At 46.4% G+C, this 16,907-nt stretch overlaps 1 protein-coding gene across 5 annotated transcripts in view; it reads right to left on the bottom strand.

Annotated features, from left to right (window-relative positions):
* The window catches only part of PPP3CA (protein phosphatase 3 catalytic subunit alpha), a 728,982-nt gene that overhangs the window by 34,783 nt on the left and 677,292 nt on the right, over window positions 1–16,907 (bottom strand). The window lies entirely within an intron of this gene.

Below are 16,907 nucleotides of genomic sequence, written 5' to 3'. Positions count from 1 at the left end.
TTAACATGTATCCACATCTATGGGGGAGGAGGTGATTACAAGCATTTCTTTATTTTCCATGAAATTTTTTAATTGAGAGGGAACAAAAAAAATATATGATGAATTTCTTTACTTAATCATACATTTACATGGAAATTTTAAAAGAAAAAGTGCTCCAATTTGCAAAAGTTGAGGACGCTTTTGAAGAAACTGCTTTCTTTTCAACTGTGTAGCCCTGGCCAGATCAGGAAAAACACTGACTTTCAGGCCCAAAAAGATACCTTGACGATGTCGGAAGAACATTTTCAGAATCCATTCCTTATCAGAGTCTAACAGGAAGGTAACTATTAAAGTAGATGGTTTAACCTGGTCATAGGAGTTAATACTTGTGGGCCATCTTGAGAAGCAATATTCTCTTTAAATGGAGGAATATAATAGATCCTAGAGACCAGAGGTATAGTATGTTCAGGTATTTTCAATATCTCCAACAGATATTTTCTCCACATATCCTTTGGTGTTATCAGAGGATCTTTGGGAAAATTTATAAATCTGAGATTCTTATTTTTACTCTGATTTTCAAGCTGTTCAATCTTATTTAATAATAATTGATTTTCCTTTATAATACTCTGAGAAACTGTTGAAACAGCCTTAATTTCTTCCTTCAAAGAAGAACATGTCTTCCTGTTTTCCTTAATAGCATATTCTACTTTTTTAAATCTAGAGTCCATATTTTTTTTACCATATTTGTAATTGGTTTTAACTGTTGGAATACATTTTCATTCAAAATCTGTATTACTTCCCATATAGGGTCCAATGAGAGAACTTTAGGTCTTACCAGCTCTTTCCTGATCAAAACAGGGATCTCACCATTTTCCCTCATTGATTATGGAAATTCCACGCTGCTGGTGGCTTCCCCGGGTCCGTCAGGAGCTCTTTGGGACTCCAGCATAACGCCTGAAAGGTTCAAGTCCTCCAAGTCCGTACTGATCTTCTCTCCCTGAGCCCCCTCCGGTGTTCCCTGGGGGTAGTCAGAGTAACGGACCTCTGCCGGGTTAACCGGGGCCTTTCGATCCTCCGGGGACAGAGATGTTAGTGACTCCTGTAGAGGGGGAGGTACCACTTCCTCCTGCTCCCCCGACGGTGAGCCAACTCCCGGAGTGTCAGCCTCCCGGACAACGTGAGCATCCATCAGCCCCACAACTAATGAGGTAAGAGGAGCGGTCAAGGACTCACACCCCCGTGCTCTCTGCTTCCTACCAGGGCGTGGCATCACTTCACAAATGCTGCGGCTCTCACGGCCAAGCGAGGAAATCGAGGTCTGACGGAGCTCTGCTCACCAGCGTCTTCACAGAGCCGCCATCTTGGACCCAGATCAAAGCTGGATAATTTTAAGCAAGTATATTTAGCGGGATGTTTATCCTGCTGAATATACGTGACAAATTATCCGGCTAACTTTAGTCGGATGACTTGTCCACTATCCATCCTACTGAATATGGACTTCCAGATGTATAAAAGGCTGGGGTCAGTCACAGTTTTGTATCTGTCTGTGGTCACCAGATGGCACCCTGAACAGTGGAAGATGCACTGTGCAAAGACAATATACTTTGTCTGTCTCTCAGGTACCCACACACACTCACACAGGTTTTTCTCTTAATTCGTTAATACATTGAAAGAATATTTATCTTTTCCACTTTTATTTGGTTTTGAACCAGACAACCTTATCAATGCCAGGTACTTTTCACTAATATGCTAAGTTAGCAAAGCTTTGGCTCTCAGGCTCCCACACACAAGAACAGGCTGGTACAGGCACAGGCATGCACATGTATGTATAGGCTCCCTCCCACCTACATATACAAATACAGGCTCCCACAAACATACAAACCCACAAGTTGCCACACTTACACAAGCTGCCACTCACACACACATACACAGGATGTCTATTTCAGGCACCAAATACCCTTTCTTTAGCCATCGCAGAATGGAGTTCACAGTGGCCATCTCTTTCTTTGGCTACCACGAGATGGAAACCATGGAGGCCATCCTGCAGGCCTCTTCTTCTGGTATCAGGCATCCCTGATTGTGTGAGCATGAGCAATGGCCCACCTGTGGCTATACCACTGTTGTGGATTGTGAACTCGTTAAAAGACAGGAAACAGAGAGTAAGACTAACTAGTTAGTTCTCTCAATGGAGGAGGGGAAATAGTTTGGTGCCCCAGGGATCTATACTGAAACTTTTACTTTTTAATCTTCCTCTGTAACAACTGCTATTTAGCACTCTCTAGAGCTGGGCAATGAGAGGCATCTAATATACTGTTAATGTAGTTTATAAAGGGGTTCCTTAAGTTTCTATATGGTTTCTGTTAATTACTTAAAATAAGACAATATTTGTTTTTACTTTTGTTTGATTTTAAAATGTATAGCTGTTATGAACCAGACAACCCAAGCAATGCTGGGCAGATTTGCTAGTATTAAATATAGGTCCTGTAAGAACCAAATGATGATGATAACAAGGCCTGAAATAACCTAATAGATTTAAACATACCTAAAACAGATATATAGGACATGGGTAGAAACAGGGATGGGGAGCTGGGTAAAAATATATGTGGGGTGAGGGACGCTGATGTTAGTTTACTGTGGCTATTTATATGCTCCTCTACTCAAACCAGTGGAGAACCAGAGAGAAAGACAACTGGGCAGACTGGATACACCAATTAATCCTTATTTGTTGTTATCTACTATAGAGAAAATTTTCAAAGGGGTTCCGCATGTAAAAATAGCATTTATGCGTGGATATGCTATTTTATAAACATTGAGCTTATGCATGTACTTTCTATTTTGTGCTTATGTTTTACCAGCAGAGAAAAGGAGCAGGCTAAGGTGTTCCAGAGCAGAGTTCAGAAGTCTGTGTGGGAGGTGCTATTTTGTAAGAAAGCTACGCATATACATTACTGAACTTATTCTTAGACCTTTATGCTTGCTAATTGACTCATGCAAGTGAAATCGGACTTCTGTTGGCCACAGTTTTTGGGTGGGAGGTGTGGGTTCAGGGTGAAGTACTAGAGGGTCTAGGTGAACTGGTGGCGGTATCGTCAAACCAATGATTAAGAAAGGTGGAAGGAAGGCAAAACGATTACCGCAAAGGTTAAAAGGTGAGGTGAAAGAGGTTATTTTAGCCAAAAGATCTTCATTTAAAAATTAGAAGGATTCATCAGAAGAAAATAGGATAAAGCATAAGCATTGGCAAGTTAAATGTAAGGACTAGGGGGCATTCCATGAAGTTAGCAAGTAGCACATTTAAGACTAATCGGAGAAAATTCTTTTTCACTCAACGCACAATAAAGCTCTGGAATTTGTTGCCAGAGGATGTGGTTAGTGCAGTAAGGTCCTCATTTTCCAAGCCGCTCGCACGCGATAAGGGACCTTTCGCACGCGAAAAGTCCCTTATCGCGTGCGATACCAGGATGGGAGCAGAGTCGGCCCCGGAAGAGGAGGAGTCGGGGCATCACCGGGGCCGAGACTGTGCCGACGCTGCGGACAGCGAAAAGGTAAGGCCCTTTTCGCGTCCGCTTTCGCTCCCAATAGCTACACCTCCTATGGTGGCGCTATTGGGTGCGAAACCGGCAGTGATCGCATCGCGACGGTGCGATCGCTGCCGCCTAGCGCAGGCCCGCTCCCTGCTTCTAAAGTATTGCAGACCTGCGATACTTTAGAAAATGAGGCCCTTAGTGTAGCTGGGTTCAAAAAAGGTTTGGATAAGTTCTTGCAGGAGAAGTCCATTAATGGCTATTAATCAATTTTACTTAGGGAATAGCCACTGCTATTAATTGCATCAGTAGCATGGGATCTTCTTATTGTTTGGGTAATTGCCAGGTTCTTGTGGCCTGGTTTTGGCCTCTGTTGGAAACAGGATGCTGGGCTTGATGGACCTTTGGTCTGATCCAGCATGGCATTCATTGATAAGACGGGCTAAGAGAGAATTTGAAAAGAAGTTGGTCATAGAGGCAAAAACTCACAATAACAAATTTTTAAAAATATATCTGAAGCAGAAAGGCTGCGAGAGAGTTGGTTGGATCATTGGATGATCAAGGGGTTAAAGGGGCATTTAGAGAAGATAAGGCCATTGCAGAAAAATTAAATAATTTCTTTGCTTCAGAGTTTACTGAAGAGGATGTTGGAGAGATATCCGTTCCGGAGAAGGTTTTCATGGGTGATGATTCAGATCAACTGAACTAAATCATGGTGAACCTGGAAGATGTGGTACACGCATAGTTAACCTCTGGAATTCACTGCCAGAGGATGTGATTATAGCAGTTATGTTACTGGGCTAAAAAAAAGTTTAAGTTCCTACAGGAAAAATCTATAAACTGTTATTACGGTAATTAATAAGCAATAGTAGCTTGTGATTTAGCTAATGTTTGGGTACTTGCCAGGTACTTTTGACTTGGATTGGCCACTGCTGGAAACAGGATACTGGGCTTGATGGATCCTTGGTCTGACCCAGTATGGCATATCATGTACTTATGTTCTTATGTAAACACACATGCAAACAAGTATTTTCAAAATGGTATATGTGCACACTTTATAAAATACTTGCCTCTGCGTATAAATATACCTACAATATACGTGCATATGCTTATAAATTAGGTGGAAAAAGTATGTGATTTCTTGCATCGGAAATATTAATGTACTGAAACGTACATGCGTACTTTTGGAGCAGAACTAGGCGGCATTTTCTAAACTGTGCAGCTCCCACCGCATGGTTTATAAAATACACGCATAAATGCTCTATTGCAGGTAGGTTTGAAAGTTAGGCTCCCAGCTACTAGGACATAATTAAAGTTAGGGCATATAATGGGATGCAGTTATACAAGTTATTTATATCTCATTATGCTAAAATATGAAAAGTTTTTGTCTTGTGATGCACCTGAAGATAGTGTAAATGACAGAGCCACCTGTAGCTCCTGATGTTTTTAGGAATCCTGATGTTTTTAGGAATACATAGCTACCTACTTATAAGTAGACATGATAGACACATCTATTTTTAATATTTTATTTCCTGCTGCTCCATTGCATGTTGTTTCTTGATATTGAAATGTGGATTTCCAACACCTACCTCCCTCGCAATTACAGGAAGCCAAGAAAGCTCTGCAGGGTTTCACTGACTTTTGTCTGTTATTAGAAAGTCATTTAGAAAAATTGTGTATACAAAAGACTTCTAGATTACAATATGCAGAATTCTACCAGTGTCATTCACTCTTTTCCTTTGCTCAAAGGCAAGAACAATATACACAAAGTCTGTACTTAAGTGATTTCCCTTAAAAATAATAATTTGAGGGAATGTGCAGGGTGGTAAGGTTTCTAACCCAAGAGTGCATTGCAGACCTTCCTTGTACTGGTGAAAATCTCTTCGGAGATAAAATCAGGGAAGCAGTGGCAAGGCTCAAAGATTATCACAAAACCCTCCAGACCTGTTGGCCAGCACCTCCTATCCTCAGTCCTCTGGCAAGAAGCCACTGAGGAGGAGTTCGAGGTGGCCCTTTTACTGCCCAAGAACATATTATCCTCCAGCGAGTAGAGTGAGGTCACAGCATACTGTGCCTAGAACACACATGTGACAGCTGCGCACCCCTCGGCCACAACCAGCCTCGCAGCAGAGCCCTGCTATGGGATTTTGACTGGTTGGGAGAGAGTGTAAGCCAGCAGCCTATCCCCTCCTGTCAGAGGCCACCTGCAGACATTTGCATACCGCCGGTGGGTAATCACTTCGGACCAGTGGGTTCTATTCATCGTTCGTCGAGGGCACAGATTGAACTTCCAGGGTCCCCCTGAAATCTCCTCCATGCCCTTCACTGGGGTTTTCGGCGAACCAGCAAATACTGCAAGTAGAGCTTTTCGCCCTCATAACAGCTCGAGCTGTTGAACCTGTACCACTCAGTCAGCGGGGCACCGGGTTCTACTCCAGGTACTTTCTGATTCCCAAGAAAACAGGAGGTCTCCGTCCTATCCTGGACCTGAGGACTTTGAACAGATTCCTTGCAAGGGAACGGTTCAGGATAGTTTCACTGGGGGCCCTGATCCCTCTCCTATGGAAAGAGGACTGGCTTTGATCCCTCAACTTAAAGGATGCCTACGCCCACATTGCCATCTCTCTCATCCATCAGAAGTGTTCATTGTCATTCTTGATGATAATGAGCACTTCCAGTATTGGGTACCGCCCTTCAGCCTAGCGCCCGCACGTCGCATTTTCACGAAGTGCCTAGTGGTGGTGAGTGCTTACTTTAGAAAGCAGCGGGTGCAAGTCTTCTCCTACCTGGACGACTGGCTCATCAAGAGCGACACCAAGCGCGGGGCCTTTCAGTCTCTCCAATCCTCCATCTGGATTTTGGAGTCTGTATGGTTTCTGAGCAACTACCCGAAGTCCCAACTGGTGCCATCCCTACAGCTGGACTTCATTGGGGCCAGGTTCAATACGAACTGAACCAGGGTGCTTTTGCCCCAGGACCGGTGCTAATGCTTGCTGGGCCACAAGGCGACAGTCCATGTTATGCCTTTTGCTCGGCTGCACAAGCGCATCGCGCAGTGAACTTACGGTCTCAGTGGCGTCAGGCCACCCAGGACCTTTGGGTATGCATCAGCGTTACACCGTACTTCGGGAGGCCTTAATGTGGTGGGAGACACAATCCAATCTGGAGGCACGGGGTCATTCCTTCTCTGTCAGAAAGCGGTCCAGATCTGGTCCTGGGCACTGTCCCAGGGCATAACGTAACGTCCCAGGGCATCCAGGGTCCTGTGATCGTGACCTGGAGGAGCCGAAGCATGGATCCATGACCTCTTAGTCCTTTTGAGAGTGGATTCCACTACCACGGACTGATGTAGAAGATGATGGCGCTCAAGCCACATGGTAGGTTGCACCAAGTACACCGCATCAGTCTTTTGGTTCACTGGGGGTCTGAAATGGGATGCTCCCACAAACAGATGAACAGCTCCTTGAAAATATGGTGCACCGGCACTGCAACAGCCTCCTTAGGGGCATCCACAAATTGCAGGATTTCGAGCATTTTGTGCCTGGAATCATGTTTGGTCAAAAGTTAGAAGGGCATGGACTCTGACATAGCTCTCACAAAACTGGCAAACATCAGGTCTTTTGGTGGAGACTCACACTTTTCCTCCAGAGGCAAGGGCTCAGAGGGAAGATCCTCGGGAGTCTTCTGAGGAAGATGGGGACGCCTCCCCCTTCCAAAGGTCATAGGGGGTTTCCTCCTAACTTAAAGTGCCTGGGTGCATCGGAGATGGAGCCCCTATGCTAGGTCTAGGCCTAGACCCTGAAGGCACCAGGAGCCCCACAGGTAAGGTGTCAGCACCAGTGGCTCTGTGGGCACCAAGGGGTGCGCTGGCATCGGTGGCCCCACAGGTATCGGAAGCACTGATGGAATCAGGGGGCCCACTGACACCGAACCCAACAGTCCTTCCTCATTGGAGGAATCGGCCACCGGAAAAGCTTCTGGTAGAGGCCGCTTCAGTGCCCCATGTGACATCGAGGGTGGCCAGGGTACCGAGATGGGCTGTGTCTGTAAGGCACCGAGCAGTAAATCCAGGCACTCTAGCAAGGGAGTGAGCATCGATGAAGCCGGTTCCGGCAGCAGTGGTGGCCCCAAAGGAATTGGTGGTTTGATGTCTTGTAGGGCTTGCCGACCGGCATCTGTACATGGTGCTCCAACTCCTCCTTGAATTCTGATGACAAGAGGATAGCTTGAGGAGGAGGAGGCAGAACCAAATCCCCGTTGGAGCCCCGAGGGTGATCGGTGCTCACTACTGAAGCCGGTGGGGATTGCCTTGGACCTTGGCACCGATGGAGGGTGGAGCCTCCTTGAACCAGGGCAGCTTTGGGGGCAACTCAGACGGTGCCAATGCCTTCCCGAGCTTGGAGCCATGGGAAGATGGCGATCAATGGCGATGCTTCCTTGACTTCTCCTGATGCTTGGCTTGGGCCTTCTCCGGAGCTGAAGGTGACGGCGAAGATCCAGACCTGGACGAGAGGAAATTGAAAGCAGATAATCCCCTGTGCTCAGTTCCATCAGAGAACTCGGCAGTGGAGAAGACAATTCAGGAGCAGGAGTCGCCGATTCACGTCCCTGGGGCATCGATGCCCTCGATGCCGATGTCGAGGGCTCTGACTTTTTGGCACCAAAAGTTTATCCATCTTGTCGAGACGCGTGTGACAGCTCTTCAGAATCATCTGGATGCATAAGGTACATCCTCTGAAGTTGTGCGATGCCCCCAGGCACAAAATACAGACCTCGTGGGGGTTTGTGATGGACATGGTCCGAGGGCACTGGGGGCATTGGCGAAATGACACCGGATGACACCATGGGAAAAAGTACCCAACTCGCGGTCGATGGCCGATGGTTACCAGGAGATGGCTCTGTTGGTAAGCGACCATAAACAACATAAAAGTTATGGCGACACCTAACCACTAACCCTAGAAGACAGAGGGATCTGGCAGGACCGGGAAAAATGGACAGAAATAGTTTTCCACAAATTTAGCCATGAGCTCAGCAGCAGCGATGCGAAAGCCTCATGGAAAAAGAGAGACTGAAGAGGGACCCCGCGTGGACGCGTGGATAATGGCATGCTGAGTGTGCCAGAGTTCTAGAAACTTTGATGGAAATTTTCCGTATCGGGCTCCATCTGATGATGTCACCCATTTGTGAGGACTACCATCCTGACTGTCCTAGGAGAAACAGGATTGGTAATTCAGGAGCAAGGTGGCCAGCGCCAGTCATCCTAAAATTTAAGAGCAAGATGGGCGAGGATGCATTCCACAGGGTATGTTGGGAGGATGGAGGGGGAAAGGGGAACTGAACTCAGACAACAACCAATGAGAGCCCTGACTTTTACGGTCTGGGGTACTGATAAGCATGGGGATAACCTGCATGGAGCAGCAGTTACCACCCTTATCAGAAAGAATGGGGATTACTATTTTTAACCTAACCATAAGCCTTGATGCTTTGACATAACTGCAGTATCACTCTCCGCTTTGACAGCTGGGGGGAGGGACGTAGAATAAGGGGAATTGGAGTCAGATGACAACCAAGATGGGCCTTGATTTTTATGGCCTGGGGTACTTATATGCATACATAAGGGAAAAAAAGCACAGGACTGCTTCTATGACCAAGTCCAAAAGCAAAGCAAGTCAAGCAGCGTTGTCTGAATTTTCAAAAAGGCTCCTCACCCAGTAAAAATGTTGCTAGCAGTAATTTTTTATGGGTTTGACAGTTGCTTGTATTGATTGTAATATTGTTACCCTTATCATAAGGCTTGGGGATAACTACATAGACACCTGCATTTACTACTCTTAAGAGAAACATGAGGGTAACCTGCATGATGTGGCAGATACTATCATAAGAAGCTTGCTGGATGGACCATTTGATCCTTTTCTGCCATCATTACTATGTTACTATATTTTATTAGGCTGCTTTGTTCCCTATTGGTGAGGGGGATAGGGGCTGTTTCTGGGTACTGGCTGATAGGCGTGATAAAGGGGGGATGCTGAGCAGGGGGTGGTTATTGAGAGTGTACTGGGATCCATCTTGGGGAGGGGGAAAATGTTGTGGTCCATGCTGGGGGTCCATCCTTGGGAGAGGGGTGGAACGAGGAGAATGCTGGGGCTGTCCCCACCACTAATCCACAGTAGACTCAGGATGACCAGAAAAAAAAAGTTCTAGGTATGCTTTTAGGGTTTCCAGCTCAGTTTTTGTCTACTTTTTTGTATGTATTATTTGTGGACTTTTATTCTGTATTTGGTGTGGGTCTGACTATGTTCTGCATATGGCAGAAGTGAGTGATTTTGCTAGTATTTAGTTTCTGTGTAGAAATCTGTAGTAATCCACCTTAATCTGTTTTCCCAATAGCGGGGATATTGGTGTTCAAGGGTCGGTCGTTTTGCACTGCTTTTCATGGGAAGGGTTGTTCCTGAGTGCTGTGTGATAATGCAGTTACAGTGTGACAGGTGTATTGCAAAGGTTCTGAATGTGTTTTTGGTAGGGATTTGTGTTACCTCACAATCGGGCCGATACAGTAAAGTCCGCGGGAGAGCGGGTGAATGACCGCTCTCCTGTGCACGCGATTCAGTATTCAAATTAGGGTTGGCGGTAAAAAGAGGTAAAAAGAGGCGCTAGGGACACTAGCGCATCCCTAGCGCCTCTTTTTGGACAGGAGTGGCAGCTGTCGGCGGGTTTGACAGCCGACGCTCAATTTTCCTGGCGTCGGTTCTCAAACCCGCTGACAGCCACGGTTTCAGAAACCTGACGCCGGCAAAATTGAGCATCCAGTTTTCAACCCGCGAGCCGTGGGCCGACTTCAAATTTTTTTTTTTTTTAAACTTTTTGTAACTTTCGGGACCTCCGACTTAATATCGCCATGATATTAAGTCGACTTAATATCGCCATGATATTAAGTCTGTGCACTTTCCCGGTGCCCGGAGAAATTAGCACCTACCTTTGGGTAGGTGCTAATTTCTGAAAGTAAAATGTGCGGCTTGGCTGCACATTTTCCTTTCTGAATCGCGCGGGAATACCTAATAGGGCCATCAATATGCATTTGCATGTTGCGGACGCTATTGGGCTCGGAGGGGGATGGACGCGCGGGTTAACAGTGCGATCCGCTGTACTGTATCGGCCTGAATATATCTGGTAGTGGAGGGAGTTTGTGTTACTGTTAATGAGATTTAGAAATTTATTGGGGGGGGGGGAGGGGAATAGGAGGGAAAGGGACTGGCTGGATGGGCTTGTTTGCCTAGGGACCACCAAAGGGTTAACATGGCATAGCAGTGTCAGGTCTCCTGGTGGAAACAGAATGAAACAGGGGTTCCCCGTTCTCTTAGATGCCATATTAGGGATAGGCAATATAGGGTAATTCTGTAACTGCCTGCATTGGTGTAGAGTCTGTGGCTACTTTTCATCCATTGGCTTTACATGTGCACTTTGCCTTTGAAAATTATCCTACAAAATTTCCCACATACATTTATACTCACATAGTTTTGTTTTGAGGAAAACTATGCACCTAGGAGTTAATGTTCAAAGAAGTTAGGAGTGCAAATGTAGCACATATCATTGCCATTTTCAAAAGTCCATTTGTGTGCATCAAACCTTTTGAAAATTCAGCCATATGGAGTGAATGTTCAAATGAGTAAAGTGTATAAAAGTAGCAATTTTCAAAAACTCAGTTTTACACTTGGAAAACATTTGAAAATTACTGCCAAATTTTTGAAACTGCAAAAGTGTGCCTATAATTTTACAAGAAAGCCTCTTCACCTGGTGGGCAAATGTATGCGCATACAGGCCCTATGGGTAGGACTTAATTTATAAACAAAAAGGAAGTGGAACTGTGAAGGAGATGAGATGGGCGGGGTCAGAGCCAGGTACCACATGCACATACCCAAACGCACTTCACACGCTCAATAAGCACTAGGGGTTGGAGATGCAGGATTACTGGGGTAAGGAAGAGAAGGAAGATACAGAATAGGGCTCTTTTTCTCTCTCTCTCTAACCCCTCCTCCACTTCCCCCCCCCAATAAATTCCCCACTGGTTCTTAGCCCCCCCCAAGAGGTCCTAAAGCCCTGAAAAAATCACCCTCTCCTAGAATTCTTCTTGGCCTAGTAAAGTACAGGTCTCCTCTTCAAGCCACAATCAGTCGGCTCACCTCTGCCTTGGGGGCAGGAACAGACTGGTGTGCACTGTCTGCTGTCCTCAGTTTCCTTGGACAGGGGTGTGGGAGATGCTCTTTGCCTCTTTGGGAGTGGAAGGAAGGGAGCAAAGCCACGTTGCTCTCCTCATTCACGCTCTTCTCTCTCCCTCCCCCTTCTCCGCTGCAACCAATCCTATCCTATCCTCTCCTTCACTCTTTCTCCAGCCCCTCCGAGCCCCTTCACTCATAAGACTCCCTCCACTAGGATCACCTTACCCACACCTCATAGTCCCTCCAATTCCCTCACACTTCACACATCTTTAGTCCCCTGATTCACTCTTTTCCACCACACAACCCACAGCCCCTCTGATCTCTTCACTCGCTCTCCTCTTCCCCTTCCTCCGATCCCTTTACTCACTTCTCCTGCCCATCCCGTCATTCACTCCCTTGGCTCCTTCACCCTCACCAGCGCGGTCGCCAGCAGTAGAGGCGGCAGGGCCAGGAATGATGGCATGAGAAGCAGGAAGCCAACACGTACAGTGGTGGCAGAAGCAGTGGGGCTGGAGGGCATCTTTTTTGCCTTATCCCTCGCAGCTGCCCTTGTTTCAAGGTAAGCAGCTCCAACAAGCTTTCCTTCCCTGCTCCCTCCCAGGGCTGGGGGGGGGGGGGTGCCCATAAATGATCCAAGCCACTACCGGCTCTGTTCTGTTTTTTTTGCAGGGGAGACGAAATGGATATACACAGCTGGCTCTGCCCACTTGGGTCCCAGAAAAAAAAAAAAGGTAGCAGAGTGCCTTGCTGGGTTGTTCTGACAGAAATTAAGCCCTAGGCAATGGTAACAAAAAGGGGGTGAATTAGCAGAATTTGAGCAGCAGTGGCAGAGTTGAAGCCATGACAATTGGCACTATTGCTCTCAAGTTTCAACCCTGTCCTAATTCAGATCTTATTTGTGTCTGTTCTTTGCTCTGCAATGTCAGCTTCAGTACCACCCCTTCCTCCTCTGTTCCCTGTCATACGGAAGGAGAAGAAGGGGGGGGGGGGGGGGAACGGCAGGAGGGGAGGGCCTGGATTAAGGAGCAGAGTGGCTATTTTCTTATCTGTGTGCTGGAAGCTCCCCCCTCCTTCCCTTCTCTTTCCTACAGGCTGCCTGGAGGGGAAGGGCTGGAGAAGGACAGCCCTGCTGCTCTGCCTCTTTTAAGCCCAACTGCATTCCTGGCCCTACCACCACAAATTAAGCCCTGGGGATGGGCAATTTTGTAAAAGGTCATTTCTGTGGCCAAAGCTGAAAATTACCTTCCCTAGCGCCATTTTTAGTCTCTTACAGAGACAATAAAAGTGGGATGATAGAAAAAATGGGAGATAAATGGCAAAAACCCCTAGTGGGGAGCAAAATGGTGCCATGGTATATTAATTAATTGGTTAGGTCATTTGGAAGTTTGGCATCAATCCTCAGCCTGATTAACCTTCAACATCTGGCCATGTGGTCGAACTTAGACAGTATTATGGGTGCCCACACACACACACATTATGAAGAATTTGCATGGCTTAATTATGATAAACAGTTTTGTAAGAGGATGACCGATACCCGAGGTATGTTATGGGGATGATAAGGATCCAAGAGTCAAGGGTGCAGAGCCACCCCTTTCAAGGTGTCACCAATACCCCACCCAGGGAGAAAAAGAGATCTGCTAGGTCAGATGTATGTTTGCGTTTCAACAAAAACAGATGTTCAGCAAGTCGGCAAATACAAACACACATCCTCCATTTGCTCTCATGCAATCCTGTGAATGAACTCATTCGATTCCAATGGAATTAAGGCTTAAAGTGAACTTCTAGGACTTCCATAAAGACTTAAAAACCTAACTCTTTACCATGATGTACTGAGCTGGGTTAATGCAACTAGTTATAAGTTCTTCTACTGTGGCTAGAAGAGACCCAAACCGGATTCTTGAGTTGAATGCTCAGCGTTGCAGTTCTATAACTCACTGTTCTGAATCTTTCTAGCTTCTATTTTCACTTCTGTAAAGGCCTACCAAGTCTAACTTTTATAACAATTTATAGTGAATCGACTTCACACATCTCACTATTTAATTCTGTGGTCAGTGACTGTGCTCTTGTAGGATATAGTCAAGACTTTTGGGGGCCTTCGCTTCACAGACCTTATTTTAGTAGAGTATGCTGTCAAATCTAAGCTGTTTTTCGGAAAAATTGTTGCATTTTGATTGCAATGTATATGGCTGTATATACATGCCACCTTGTAAATGTTACTTTTTTGTTATCCACCTTAAAAGGATTTTCAATCCTAAACATCATTAAATTAAACTAACTTTAATTTAAATTTACCAAACAGTTACTACATGCTCTACAAGAGAGGCAGGTGGGCTCAGTGAATATAAAGGATTTACTTTTGCCCATGTTCCCACTTTGATGCTAGTTTAATAGTTTACCCCACCAAGGAAAACAAAGGTCACATGGGCTTTAAAGACAGTTTTAGGATACCATATGTAGGGTCATTATGTATATTACTGATCAAACACATATTCAGCAGTGTGCATCATGAGTGCGTTATTTTCAATAAGCTGGCCACAGAGCTGGAATTGGGAGTATGTTTTGGCAACCTCAGACCAGTGGCTTTTGTTCATTGTTTCAAGGGTACCGATTAAATCTATTGGGTGTCATGACAAATCCTCCTCCGTGCCTGTTTTGGGGAACGCTAGTGCATCAGGAAACACTGTTCATGGAGCTTTCTGCCCTCTTAACGGCCAGAGCGGTCGAACCGATCCCACCAAGGCAAAGGGGGCAGGGATTCTACTCCTGGTACTTCCTGATTCCAAAGAGAACAGGGGAACAAGTTTCTGAAAAGAGAATAGTTCAAGATTGTTTTCATGGGCACCCTGATACCCCTCCTGCAAAAAGGGGACTGGCTATGCTCCCTTGATTTAAATGATGTGTACACCTACATCAAGATCTTTCCAGGTCATGGAAAGATCTTGTGGTGGGAAAACAGCACTTCCAGTACAGAGTGTTTGGGCTAGCGACGACCCCACATATCTTTACAAAATGTCTGGCCATGGTGGGGGCGCACCTCTGCAGACTGGGAGTGCATGTTTTCTCCTATCTGGATAATTGGCTGGTCAAGAGCACCTCTCAGGCAGGTGCAGGTCGGACCTTGCACTTGACCATCCGGATGTTGGAATCTCTAGGGTTCATCATCAAATACCCGAAGTCCCATCTCAGCCCATCACCTCAATTGGACTACATGGGAGCCCTGTGGTTGTTGTGTGCGTTGGCACCAGGTTGGTGCTTGTTGGTCCCCTTTTGTGTTGGGGAGCAGCCTGTAGCTAGGAATTCACCCATGTGTGAGGGCTACCATCCTAGAAGAAAGCAGAGTTGCTTACCTGTAACAGGTGTTCTCTTAGGACAGCAGGATGTTAGTCCTCACGAAACCCGCCTGCCACTCCGCAAAGTTGGGTTTCTTCTATTTTTTTATTATCATAATTCTATGTTACAAGAATGAAGAGGGACCCCCACGATGATGTGTGGTATAAGGCAAGCTGGGCATGCTTAGTGTACCTAGTCAAAGTTCTAGAAACTTTGTCATAAGGTTTCCATGCCGGGCTCTATCCGATGAAGTCACCCATGTGTGAGGACTAACATTCTGCTAATCTAGGAGAACATCTGTTACAGGTAAGCAACTGCTTTCTTTTCTGCCATGGCTCATGGTATGTGGCCCCTGACCTGCAGAATGGGTTATGTCTAGGGTCACTCAGGGTCACCTTCCTGGACTTTTCCCAATTGTGGTTGCCTTGTATATATGGGGCGAGTACTAGGATAATAACAGGGTGATATTCTAGTGTAATAATGAAGTAGTGTTAGAGTTAATTAACTCCAGTCTGCTAAATGCGTTCTAATATCTGAACTTATGCGGGTGTTCATGATTAGGTATTCATAGTTCAACATGACTGCACAGGTCGGGCATATACCTGGGGTTCGAAATGAGACTGCAAACTCTCTTTCTGGTTGAAAGCAGGCCAAATTCAAGAGGCTGGTGCCAGAGGCCGAAGCAGTAGAGAGTCTCTCGATTACCTTTGCGGGCTCGGAGCAAGGACTCAGATTCATTGCTCTATCACCTGGAGGGTGTATGTATGCAGTGTAGATCTGATTTTCAAAAGCATTTATGTGAATAAAAAACCAGGTTTTATGAGCATAAATGGGCATTTGAAAATTGTCCAGTGGGATGTGCGTATATTTTTACATGAACAAGAAAAAGATGTTCCAGGAGGTAGAACTGGGGGTGGGAAAATCATTTATGCACACACTTTAGATTTCTGCACAGAAAGCATTTTTTGAGCACATAAATCATTTTTTATGTGCAGAAAAAATGTTTTTTGCACATAAAATATGATTTATGTGCACAAACATGTTGTCAATGCAGTAAGCATTTTTGTGCACATAAAAATGCATGTTTCCTGTGCATTAAATAGCGACTACAGGTCCTGGCACTGGAATTTCATAGACTAACATTATCTCTGGAAACCTTGCTCCACTTCGGATGAGGAACTATGGGCCTGATTTACTAAGGCTTTTCCCCCATTTTGTTTAGTAAATGAGGCCCTAAGTTTCTAGCTCTAAGAAAACACGAGGTAAGCCAGCACACCTCTGCATTAGGGGGTAACAGCTAATGCACTCATTAGCATGGGATTTACAGGAGAGGGTGCTAACCTGTACGCACATTCGGGCGGATTTTAAAAGCCCTGCTCGCATAAATCCGCCCGGATTTACGCGAGCATGGCCTTGCGCGCCTATTTTGCATAGGCCGCCGGCGCGTGCAGAGCCCCGGGATGCGCGTAGGTCCCGGGGTTTTTTGAAGGGGGCATGTCGGGGGCGTGTTAGGGGCGGGACTGGATGACGCGGCGTTTCGGGGGCGGGACTGGGGGGCGTGGTGCCGGCCTGGGGGCGTGGTCCAAGCCTCCGGACCAGCCCCCGGGTCGGAAGACGGCGCGCCAGCACTCTGCTGGCGCGCGTAGATTTACGTCTGCTTCTCGCAGGCGAAAATCTAGGGACAAAGGTAAGGGGGGGGTTTAGATAGGGCCGGGGGGATGGGTTAGGTAGGGGAAGGGAGGGGAAGGTGAGGGGAGGGCGAAAGGAAGTTCCCTCTGAGGCCGCTCCGATTTCGGAGCGGCCTCGGAGGGAACGCAGGCAGGCTGCGCGGCTCGGCGCGCGCAGGCTGCCCAAAATCGGC

This window comes from Rhinatrema bivittatum, chromosome 1 (genome assembly GCF_901001135.1).
Source record: "Rhinatrema bivittatum chromosome 1, aRhiBiv1.1, whole genome shotgun sequence".
Lineage (NCBI taxonomy): Eukaryota > Metazoa > Chordata > Amphibia > Gymnophiona > Rhinatrematidae > Rhinatrema > Rhinatrema bivittatum.
Note: the sequence above shows the minus strand (reverse complement) of the source record. Positions and strands in the feature narration are given on the sequence as shown.